Below are 12,735 nucleotides of genomic sequence, written 5' to 3'. Positions count from 1 at the left end.
CTATAGGATTTTAATCTTTTTCTCCTTTTTTGAGAACACTTTAGAAAATAAGATATCCCCTGTGCTGTGTTATAAGTTGCAAATATTGATCTTGTCTTTTTACTTTGCTTGCTGTATCTTTTGCCTTTCAATAATTTATGTTTTTATGTAATAAAACATGTCTATTTTTCCTTTATTTCTTCTGGATTTTGAGTCTCTTCAGGTTACTGATGGATTCACCTAGTTTTTTCTAGTATTTTTATAGTTTTACTTTTATATTTAAATAACTGAAATATTTAGAATTTACCCAGCATAGAGTATACTACAAAAAAATGGATCCAAATTTACTTTTTTATATACTATCCAGTTACTCCATTTAGAAGTTTTTTTTAACCTCTCTGTAACTCAGTTTCCTTAGCTGTAAAATCAGTGTGCTAATAGTACTTGCCTCATAGATTTATTGTATGGATTATATGAGACAATGTAGGTATAGTACTTAGCATGATGCCTAGCACATGATAAAAGCTTAATGATGATGAAGATGTTGTATTAGTAGAGACTTCAGTGGTTCTAGCCCCTTATTCTGGTCCAAGGTCAAGTCACCCTTGATAATTATTACCACCTTTTACCCTGGTGGGATCATGTGTTTTGATCTTATTCCTGAGATGCAGTACCTAGTCCTTTTACCTGATTTGCTGACCTGGGTTCTCTTCCTGAGTCCCTAATCCTACCCCTGGTTGAGAGCCCCCCTTTTTCCCTAGGACAAGGTCCCTCCCTGTCTTACTGTTTCCAGTCCTCTTCTCTGAATTCAACAAATTCATGAACTGACATTTTCTTGATGCTGACTACTTATCTGGATTTCTGATACTGACTCCTCCCATAATCTTTCTGGGGACTCTGTCTACTTATTGGGACATCAAGATACTGTGTGTAAAAACTGCTTACTCCTGCTCACCTGAACATAAGCTGTCATTGCCTGGGAGGCCAGATTTTGCCTGTAAATTCGTCTTTTGGTGGGCATGTTGCTGATTTAGGGTCTATCTCTTTTTTTCTCCTCCCATCTTGAGGGTGGAGTTGGAGGTATTAGAATTGCTTAGCTGGCTATAGGCATGTGATTAGAACATGGATTGTCTTCCAATGGACTGAGCCTAAGATGGATGAGATTATACACAAGTAAAAGATCCTTATCTCTTACCTGGAAGCAAAAGTTAGAACAAGCTAAACCTGTAGAAGAAAACCAAAGCCAAGACATAGGGCTGCAAAGTCAGGAGTTCAAACTTGCAAGATGTGATTTTTTTTTCTTCTAATATACAATTGTATGATGTGCAGCTGCACCATCCTGAATCAAAGGGCCAGGCCTGAGAGGACAGTCATTTTCCTTAACATCTGTCTTAACTGATGGTTAGGCTTCGCTCAACACCCATTCCTTCTTTATATACTCTCCAGGTTACTTGGAATTCTGACTGGGTCACAAGAATGGAAAAGCAGTGTGTTTCAGCCAGTAACTAATATCAAGCTTTATTAGACAAACTAATATCTTGCATTAAGTGTAGATTATATATCATCACAACAATCAGCTCATTCCGTACTGTGATTCTGAGATTTTGTGAGGACTTCCTAAGTTAAAACACCCCCTCCTTACACCAAGCTCTTTCTGATGCTTAACTCTACAAAGTCTGTTGCAAAATATATATCCTACTTGAATGGTGATGTCTCCATTCCTGCTTTCCCCCATTTCTATTATTTTGATTGCTGCCAGAACAACATTGAAGATATAAAGATATAATAAGTCTACTCTCCTTCTTTAAGCTCCAATCAGTGGTTCTCCTCTGCTTTCAACATTTTTTGGCCTGATGTGACAGAAATACATTTCTGTTAAATTCTTGTGGCAGATGAGATGCCACATTTATTTCTTTTAAAAATCAAATCACATCAGTCTCTGAGTGCCCCCTGCTCTTCCAACTGACCAAGGTTGTTGAGAAATTTAATGTCCATAATTTTTCGTGCTTCACAGTTCATGCCTCCCATCTTCCATTATGATAGGATTCCAGGACTTAACTTAAATCATTTAAAGCACAAGGGGGAGGAGGCCTGTGAACATCAATCCTCCTGGTCATGGTGAAAACACTGTTGTCTAGGTCTATATATTCTATTCGAGAACTGGTAAGTCACTCACTCTACATCGAGCTTGGCCTCTAGGGCATTCAGTGAGGCCTTGGAGCTCAGACCCAGACTCCATATGGACTTGTGCTTCTACACCTATAGGGAGTCTGACCTGTCCACAACACTGCAAATGGCCTGGAAGCAGGATACCACCTTTCACAGGACCCTTCATTCTCTGTCTGTTTTGTGTCTAGGAAGTTCATAGGTCCCACTTGCCCTGAAGTCATGAAGTCAAGATGTCTGTGCATTTGTGTGTGTGTCCTTGTCCTCAGGGTTGCCCATCTTATCTGAATGCCACTTCTACTAACATTTTCCTATAGGGCACAGAGTCCCAGAATAAACAACACAATGCCTGACTGCCTGTGTTTTAAGGAGAGAAAAGTATTTCACAGGGTTTTATTCTTAACAAACAAACAAAACAAAAAATGAGTAAAAAGAGGCATTTCACCAAGCCTATGGTTGATTATAAGACGCATCATTATTTTATGTACTACTATGGCATAATGCTTTTTATCATTTATCATTTTAAATTTATATTTATTGAAAGAATATTTTTAGATTTATTGTTTCTATAGCATAAAACATAAGCCCCGATGCTCTGTTTCCTTACCTTTCTCCATAAACAAGAATCCTTTCTTTGTTTCAATACTGAATTATGTGTAAACTTTTAAAGATGTTTTAATAGCACTAGCCCAACATGTTGCACATAGCTCACCTGAAGCCTGGAATAGCTATGACAAAGTTTTTACATATGCTGGTAATAACAACATCCCATGCGACAGTGACTGCAAGATCCCATCATGGGAAAGGTACATCCCAATCTCAGGGATGTGAAAATGCGTGCATCTTAGAATTGATGAAATACAATATATTGCCACACTCTACTGCTATACACAATTCCCTGTCTACCTCTACATGCATATTTCACCCATTCCCTCCCTCGCCCCTGTATTCCACCCATGCCAAACCTGCATATTCAAGTTGTTTGACACCTCTGTGTAGTTCCACATGCAGTAGCCACTCGCTGGGAGTTCCTCATCCTTCTTCCCCTTGTCTGTAACCACAATTCTTACTCGTCTCTCAAACCAGATCTTACATATTTCCTCCCTTACCCATTGGCTTAGTTCTCTTCCTGCAGGCTCCTCATCAAATCTTGAACCCAAGCCTCTTCCTGAACCAACATTGAGATGGGGAATTTTTTCTGCTCTACTGGTGCTCCTTAAAAGCAAGAGTTGTGTTATTTACATTTTGATCTCCTGATGCCTTGTACTATATTGATATGTACTGACATGTAATGAGCACTAAAAAGAGCTTCCATAAATGACTGGTAGTTTCTTAGACAGCCATCCTCCAATGAGAGGGGTTGGTTTTATTGTAGAACTGGTTGTAGAGGGCAGTAAGAACAGATGTAAGTCCTGTGTGACAAGAATGGGGAGAACTGTGAGAGGCTAAAAGACAAATTGATCTACAGACAAATATTTCAACTTGTTCAAGATATACATAAGTCAACAGCATGCTCTTGGGTCTGATTTCAGCAAAATTGCTTTTGATAGCTAAGCAATTACTATTCTGGGCATACTTAGTGGCCAGGGTTAGGAAAAAGAAAGGTTACACTGTAGTGAAATCTTATCAGTTAAGATCTTCTGTTAAGTAGTACATGTTTATAATTCTGATTTTCATGCATAGTTTAATATCGCCTTCATTAATCTTACCAGGTTATTTTCCTTGACCACCTGCTTGCTGTAAAAGAACTCTAAATGGACAATGTATTTCCATATCCCAAAAAATGATGTTTTTTTGGACATAAGGTATATGTTTCAATATTACTTCACTGATTGGAAAATGGTAATATCAAATAAGACCTAAACAAAATAAACGTGAATGATCCCTAATTTATAATAAGTATCCTGCATGTTATTATGAAGATCAGCTGACAGACAAGTATTTATTTAAAATTTTTATTGACTGTGTTTTATCCACTTTTGAAGGGTCCAAGGTGCTCAGAATATCTGCTAAGTCTGGGTGTCTCTTTCAGATAGAAATTGCATAGTACAGACCTCATCCAAAGTAGCTGTATGGGTGAGATAAATTGAGTACAGAAGAGTTTATATTTCTAAGCTATTCTGTTCTGTTGTATATACTAAACATGACAAGTTTAAGTAGATCCAAAGTGGATAATATTTTTAATCTTCTGGGAATTTAAGTAGAAACTTTATAGCCTGTGTTTTGATTTCAAGTAGAAAATAACATACAATATAGATTTAATTTACATTTATTACCATAAAAGCACATATACTTTATCATCCCATTTTCTTTATTATATGGAATAAAAATTTAGAAAACACTTTTTTGAGTACTGTTGTATCGGGGAACCTGCCCCCAGTAGTCATGTAGATTCTTTTCTATTTTCCCTAAGCGTCGGCCGGGTTGAGAAATAAAGGGGCAGAGTACAAAAGAGAGAAATTTTAAAGCTGGGCATCCGGGGGAGACATCACATGTCGGTAGGTTCCGTGATGCCCCACAAGCTGTAAAACCAGCAAGTTTTTATTAGGGATTTTCAAAAGGGGAGGGAGTGTACGAATAGAGTGTGGGTCACAGAGATCACGTACTTCACAAGGTAATAGAATATCACAAGGCAAATGGAGGCAGGACGAGATCACAGGACCACAGGACCAGGCTGAAATTAAAATTGCTAATGAAGTTTCGGGCACCATTGTCATTGATGACATCTTATCAGGAGACAGGGTTTGAGAGTAACCGGTCTGACCAAAATTTATTAGGTGGGAATTTCCTCATCCTAATAAGCCTGTGAGCCCTATGGGAGACTGGGGCTTATTTCATCCCTACAGTTTCAACCATAGAAGACAGCCACACCCAAAGGGGCCATTTTAGAGGCCTACCCTCAGGGGCACATTCTCTTTTTCAGGGATGTTCCTTGCTGAGAAAAAGAATTCAGTGATATTTCTCCATTTGCTTTTGAAAGAAGAGAAATATGGCTCTGTTTTGCCTGGCTCAGTGGTGGCCAGAGTTTAAGGTTATCTCTCTTGTTCCCTGAACATCGCTGTTATCCTGTTCTTTTTTCAAGGTGCTCAGATTTCATATTGTTCAAACACACATGCTCTACAATTTGTGCAGTTAACGCAATCATCACGAGGTCCTGAGGTGACATACATCCTCCTCAGCTTATGAGATGACAGGATTAAGAGATTAAAGTAAAGACAGGCATAGGAAATCACAGGGGTATTGATTGGGGAAGTGATAAGTGTCCATGAAATCTTCACAATTTATGTTCAGAGATTGCAGTAAAGACAGGCATAAGAAATTATAAAAGTATTAATTTGGGGAACTAATAAATGTTCATGAAATCTTCACAATCCACATTTTTCTGCCATGGCTTCAGCCGGTCCCTCAGTTCAGGTCCCTGACTTCCTGCAACACTGTTGGTAAGTATTAATACTTACATGCCATAGATGACTCAATGTATATTATACAACTATCTTCTTTCAGGTGGCTAATTATATAGATAACTAAGTTGTCTATATCCCTAAAATAAAGTTATTCATAGGTATGTGATAAACATTTCATCTGTCTCCTACTCTTATATGGGCTTAACTGAATTGAATTTAAGAGAAGTCAACTTAAAACATATCAAGGAATTGGGAGACGTGCTGTGATTTGCTGATGTTTAAATCTTGTGGACCAATTACACAAAGAATCAGTCAACACAGGGTTGTCGATATTGACAGTCTGTCTACAGGCCATATGTAGAAATGTAGAAATGAACACAAAGGCATGAACACAAATCTCTGTCATTGTATAATTTTAAACTGCAATTAATTACTAGCAGTTATGCAAAAAATAATTTACATTAGGGTATAATACATTTATTGGAAAATTAAGTATACATGCATTTTTTTACATAAATGCAAAAAGAAATTGAGTGAAAAAAACAGTGCAAAAAGTCTTAGTAAGAGTTTAAGGTGAGGACAGTCATGGAGAGGACCATTTCAATATATCATTACTGTTATTCTTTTGTCAGTTATATATGAAAAACATATACAAAAGAATGGAAAAGGAAGGTAATAATATTATTAGATGATAGTTGATGTTTTTATTTAATATATGCTATTATCTAACATATGCTATAATTTAATGACATAAAGGGTCAATATATACTCTGGCCCATATACTGGGTGACTTGGAGGCTCCCATTTTTGAGGGAAGCACAAAATGTAAGGTGCTGTAGCAGCTCTAGGCTGCGGTATAATCAGCCTCCCACCTTAGACCATACAATTTTAAAGTCCCTATGGTGTTGGAGAAACCAGCAGTTGGAAAAGATGCAGTATGAAGCTATTCTAAATACTTTTTTCTTGGTAAAGAAAATGGCAAAGATATGTGCAAATCTAAACAAACATTAACTGCATACACAATAAGAATAATGTTCAATACGGGAGGATTAAGAAAATATGTGAGAACCAAAAGATTTATGTAATAACATGTATGCTGGGATGTAGATGGTCAGAGTTAACCCATCCTAAAATCTTTGTATTATTTGGTGCGAGGAAAAAGATTTTGATTAATTTTATATTAAAGTCAGTGTTCTTGTTAGAATTTTAAGAATAACCACTGAAAAAATTGTACTAGAATATGAAACTTGTATACTAATACAGCAAAAAAATGAAATAAAAAATGTAAAAACTCAACCTACATCAGAGAAGAATTTAAAAGTAGGATAGATTTAAAAACTCCAGTAGAAATAAATCAAAATATGTCAGTAATCATAATATATTATTTTGAGATACATATATACACATTATAAAACTATGAAGAAAAGCAAAGGAATGATAAAATTGCATGATAATATTTTCTTGGAAGAGACAAAGTTGAATGCTATCAAGGAAGGGTACTGAAAGAGATTCAAATATTATGAGAAATCTTTTCTCTTAAGGTAGGTAGTATATACATAGATTTTTTTCTTTCTTTTTTTATATCTAGGTATATACAGAAATTTATTCTCATGTGTTTTAAAATATTTCATCATTTTACAATGTATGCATATATCATAACATCACATTATATCTCATAAATCTATAAAATGAATATTTGCCAACTAAAAATAAAATAAAATTTTAAAGATACATTAAATGCAAATGGTCTAAGCACATTAATTTAAAAAACTGTCAGAAAAAATATTTTATAATAAATATTAAAAGAGAAAAACTACAGATACACTTCAGAAAAAAATAATCATGCAAAGATTATTAGAGCATGGACAGCTCATTTTATAAGGAAAGCATTCAGAATTATAGTTGGGGAAAAAAGAATATTTTTAGTCCTGAATGAAGTTATTAAACTTGACAAGGTTTGTTTGTTTTTGGAGTTGCTGTTTTAGATCTTTCTTAGCTTTTCTTCCAGTGTTTATTTATACTTACTGTCAAGAACTTATTCTATAAATCTTATTGAATCATCATCTTAAGGCATCTTAAAACATTTTATTGTTTGTAAGAAGAGCAACTGAAATATCGCTCATTATTCTTTCAAATCAAATCAGTGGCATTTACTCTACTCTCTTAGCTAAAGCTCTCCTGGCCTCTGTTGCCGAGTGAATCCTGAGGCTGCTGCAGCTGGGGAGAATTGAGACATAACCATACCAGGCAATTATTGTTTCCAATTAAATGCCATCTCTTTCTTCACAGAGAGGCAAAAGTGTCCACATAAATATCACTTGTTTTGTTTCTGTCTTTTTTTTCTGCTCTGTCCCTTGCCTACATGGCTTCCCCCTTCCCTAAGTTAAGCAAAATTGGAAGTCCTTGCTGTAGTTTGGGCTTCTCATGGTTTGATGGGATAAGTCTTCTTGGCCTTCTGTGGTCACCAAGTGTATAACTAGTGTCTGAAGAAACAGTGATGGTGAGAGGCCTCATCAAAAGTAGTTCTGCTAATAATCCCAGCACTTTGGGAGGCCAAGGTTGGAGGATTTTTTTGAGCCCAGGAGTTTGAAACCAGCTTGGGCAACACAGCAAAGCCCCATTTCTTAAAAAAAAAATAGCTGGGTGTGGTGGTCTGCACCTGTAGTCCCAGCTACTTGGGAGGCTGAGGTGGGAGGATCTATTGAGCTCAGGATTTTGAGGCTGCAATGAGCTATGATGGTGCCACTGCACTCCAGCCTGCATGACAGAGTAAGACTCTGTCTTTAAAAAGAAGGAAACAAAGTTTTCAATGCAGCTGATTTTGACAGTTAAAGGAACAGTTCTCCAAGGTGAAACCCTTGAGGATAAATGATACCAGTAGCAGATAAGTGGAAGAAGTGGAACCTAAACCTACATAGATAAGGCCCAGGTCTAAATGATGCACAGATGTAATGCTGCCCAGGAAATCACCTGAGACTTTGTGAGGTTCACTTATCTCTCTGAATGGTTACTACTCTGAAAGTACCTCCCTTTGTCTTCCTGTGCTTTGAGGAAAAACTTTCTCCTCTTGGTGATGCATTCTAATTCCTCATACCTCATGTGTAATAATTAAGTGTGTGAATCTCAGGGCAGCCCCTTCTGAATTGTGGGTCCAACTTGTCTAAACGTCGGTTTCCTATCAGTAACATGGGCCAGAGATAGCACTTATGATATTGGGTGCTGGGAAGAATTTAAAAAGATAATGCAGGTAGAGTTCACAATAAATATAGGTTAGTCTCATCACTAACCTGTTAGAGCAGTGTTTTCAAACTTTATATGTAAAATATATAAAGATGCATTTTAAAGAAAAACGATTCTGACAGACTCCAAGTTTTTATTTATATTATTTTTATACTTCTCAAATAGGTACAAAAAGAAAAGTAGATATAAACTCTGTATTTCTGTAGCTGTTAAACATCTATAAATAAAAATGTGTTTATAGATTAAATTCAAACCCCCAAAAACAATGCAATTCAAATAGATGATATTAATTTAATGTTGTTTGTTCAAAATGGTACTAGGTGCCCTAGCACCAATTCTTTTGACATGTTTTGAGTTTGGCATGCTTTAATTACCATATGCTACATGATACCTCAGTTCTTTCATATTTAAAATCTGAATTATTTTTAAACTGCATGTCTGAACACCCCTTTAGCATACAACTTTTCTTTTTTTTCTCATTAGCCTGAAGTTTAGTTTTAATACAATGGGTACTGATGCTGTTGTACAAATGAAGGCAAACAGGAACACAGACACTGAGTACTGCAAATGCCCAGTGAAAGGTGGTCCTCTTAGTGATCCAGAAAGTTCTTCATTAACTTTCTCTATAATCAGCTAAGTCGATGAAAACACAGAATTAAAATATTTTCATGGAAATTTTGCAAATGTCCTAGATGAGCTACATGGATCTCAGTTGAGAAGCTTTAATATTTCTTTGTTAAAACTGGATAATTATTTCTGAACATGCCAGAGAATAGTGTTCAGATAACAGTTAAGCAATTTTCCTGGTAAATTCACTAAGATCTACCAAGTGGAAAGCATCATTTTCTGTTCTATACCTTTTTACTGAAGGCAAGAGATATTTCCTTCCCAGGGTAATAATAGCTTTTCTTGGCATAAACATTAATCTGAGAACTTAGAAACTTTGACTGGGAATTCTGAATACTAATGGTCGTGGGTGTAAAATGAAGTAATTTATGTGTCATAGCTAATTAAGATTACAGTATTTCAAGGCACTTAAAATTCAAGTTCAAAGAAATTTTAATGCTTTGGTCTGATAGGTGGTGTCAAGGAGCCCTTGAAAGGGCTTCCTGCCTACAGCAATAGGCGTGCAGCAGCTCATTTACCACATCCTATAATTAAAGTAGAATAAAACTTCACTCATATTTGTTTTGGATACTAAATATTTCAAAGAAAATTTAGTCATTACTTGCAATTTTATTTAGAAATGGAAAGCTTTTGTAGGGTTTGTTTTATAATCTTTTCATTAGTAAATGGCTTTGATTGATTTGAGCTATTTTTCTGATGTAGGTGAAGTATGAAGTTACGAGGAGAAAGGAACAGAGGACAACCACACAGAGAAAGTGTAGCTTTATCTGCTAGAGCTGAAGACATTCAGATTTATGATCCAACAATTCTACTCTGAAGTGCAGTGGTGTATATACTGCAACAATGTGTACTCGTGTGCCCTGAGAACTAGATATGAAAAAAACCTTACAGCAATATGCATAATAGTAAAAAAACAAAACAAAACTGGAAACAACAAAAATGTTCATTGACCATATACAATGATAAATGTGGTATACTCGTAGAATGGAAAACTACACAACATTGAAAATGAACAAACTAAAACTGTACACAGCAACATGAATGAATTCCACAGATAATATTGAGTGAAAGATACCAGACACCAAGTAATATCCCATATGATTTCATTTATATTAAATGTTTTTTTTTGAGATGGAGTCTCGCTCTGTTGCCCAGGCTGGAGTGCAGTGGCACAATCTTGGCTCAATGCAACCTCTGCCTTTCAGGTTCAAGCTATTCTCCCACTTCAGCCTCCCCAGTAGCTGGGACTACAGGTACCTGCCACCATGCCCAACTAAGTTTTGTATTTTCAGTAGATATGGGGGTTTCACCATGTTGGCCAGGCTCGTCTTGAACTCCTGGCCTCAAGTGATCTGCCCACCACGGCCTTCCAAAGTGCCGGGATTACAGGTGTGAGCCACCGTGCCCGGCCTCGTTTATATTAAATTTAACACAGGCAGACTAATCCATTATGCTAGAAGTCAGGAGGGTGCTTACTTTGAGGAAGAGAGGACTGATTGATCAGGTTTGAGGGGGTTCTAAAGTGGTGGCAGGTTTGGTTTCTTGACCAATATTACTGATATTCATTATGGAGCTCCTTAAACACTTTAAATTTTACTTGTGTAATGGGATTATGTCTACTTCAAGCGGTTATCGTAAGGATTAAATAACAATGTATGTAAAGTGCTGTGCAGTGTACCATGTCTAATAAATACTCCAACAGCTGTAATTGTCATTGCTATCAATATCACTGTTAAGCTGTATATATAATAAGTTTTGAAAACTTACATAGTTAACCATATTCAATCTCCATTTTGTGTTAGACAGTTCTCAAACACTGAGGTGCTTTCCTGGAAACAGCCCTATTGAAAGCAGCTGCTCCATTATTGTAAGGATGTTGTTGAGGGTATTGGTGTTATAGCACATTTGTTCTCTTGGGAAGGACCTACCGAAGAAATATCTTTCTGATCTCAATTTGAAATTAATTGTACTCTCCTGAGCAACAGATTTTGATTATTGTCCAAGTTTAATATTACACACATTGTGAATCCTGTAGGGAAATGTATCTTTCTTCTTGGCTTTCTATTTGGATACTGAAAATCTTAGAATCAAATCTGTGCTCTAACTTTATCAAATGTATATAGACTTACACCATGCATTTTCTGGATAAACTGCGTTTTCCTTATTTACTTGTTTTTGTTTGTTTTTGTCTCATGTTTATGTAAGCTACCTTAAATTCTTTTGGGAGCAAGAAGAAGAAGGCTTAAGCACATAAATGAAAAACAAATAAATGACATCATGTTGGATTTAGTTATGGAAATATCTGCCAAGACAGTAGTATTCACCAAGTTGAAACTCTTAAAAAATGTGCTGAATAAATGAATACATGAGCGATTTGGCATTTGGGGATGGCTCCATTAAAAACAAAATAGAACTTGAGCAAAACTTTGGAAAAATTGAAGCCTGTGGAATGAATAAGGGACTGGGGCATATTGAAAATGATAGTATAAAATGGAGTGAAATCAGCATGGCACTGTGGTCCACAGAACATCCTATTCAGAGTACAGAAGTGTTGGCGATAGACATCAATTGATGACTGTGATGGGGGACACTTTCTTCTTCACAATAAAATGAAGAAGGGACAAATCCAAGTAGAGAAATTCATAGCCTTAGTAACAAATTACACAGAAAGTGCGGAAAAGGAGAAATCAGGAGTCTTTTCAAGATTGTTTTTGGCTTAACATAGAAATGAAAATTGGAGGGACAGCCAACTAAAGAAGCCATACTCAAACAGCTCATGAGACACAGTTACAAGTCCAGGCAATTAATTTCTTTATTGTAAATCACAAAGTTAGAATTTGTGAATTCTGATGATGTAGTTTTGTATTTCGTACATTAATAAATCAGTGGAATGTAATATTTCTCCTTTGGGATTGATTGCAAGCAAAGGCCAGTTAGGACTTGAACAGTGGATGGAGCAGAACGGATAAAAAATTCCATCATTTTATCATGGTTTTAGTACTTTTATAACAAAACATAAATGCATGGTTTGTATCAACAAATGAATAAAAGAATTGTAAAAAGGTCTACATTTAGCATTTTAACTTATTTATTCAAAACTATTAGTATAAAGTATATGCAAGACACAGTGGTAGACAAGATGGACATAATCTTTGGCCTATTAAAGCTTATATTTTTGAGAAAGACACCAAAATAAATGCCTGTATCTGAAAATTCATGCAAAATTTCAAATAAGGCATTAGAAGATACTGATAAAATGGCTTCCCTTCTCTCTTATGCTATGGGAAATTATTGTTCACAAAATACAAGTTGCTATCTT

General features: G+C 36.0%; 1 long non-coding RNA gene across 1 annotated transcript in view; it reads left to right on the top strand.

Moving 5' to 3' along the window:
* LOC129524118 (uncharacterized) overlaps positions 1 to 12,482 on the top strand; it is a 29,140-nt gene extending 16,658 nt beyond the window's left edge. Inside the window, exon 2 of the long non-coding RNA XR_008667778.2 lies at positions 10,119 to 12,482. This is a non-coding gene — a long non-coding RNA (uncharacterized lncRNA). The remainder of the gene's footprint in view (positions 1 to 10,118) is intronic.
* The last annotated feature ends 253 nt before the right edge of the window (positions 12,483 to 12,735 follow it).

Source organism: Gorilla gorilla, chromosome 7, assembly GCF_029281585.2.
Source record: "Gorilla gorilla gorilla isolate KB3781 chromosome 7, NHGRI_mGorGor1-v2.1_pri, whole genome shotgun sequence".
NCBI classification, from domain to species: Eukaryota; Metazoa; Chordata; class Mammalia; order Primates; family Hominidae; genus Gorilla; species Gorilla gorilla.
The sequence above is the reverse complement of the archived record's forward strand: the minus strand, read 5'-3'. Positions and strand labels throughout refer to the sequence as shown.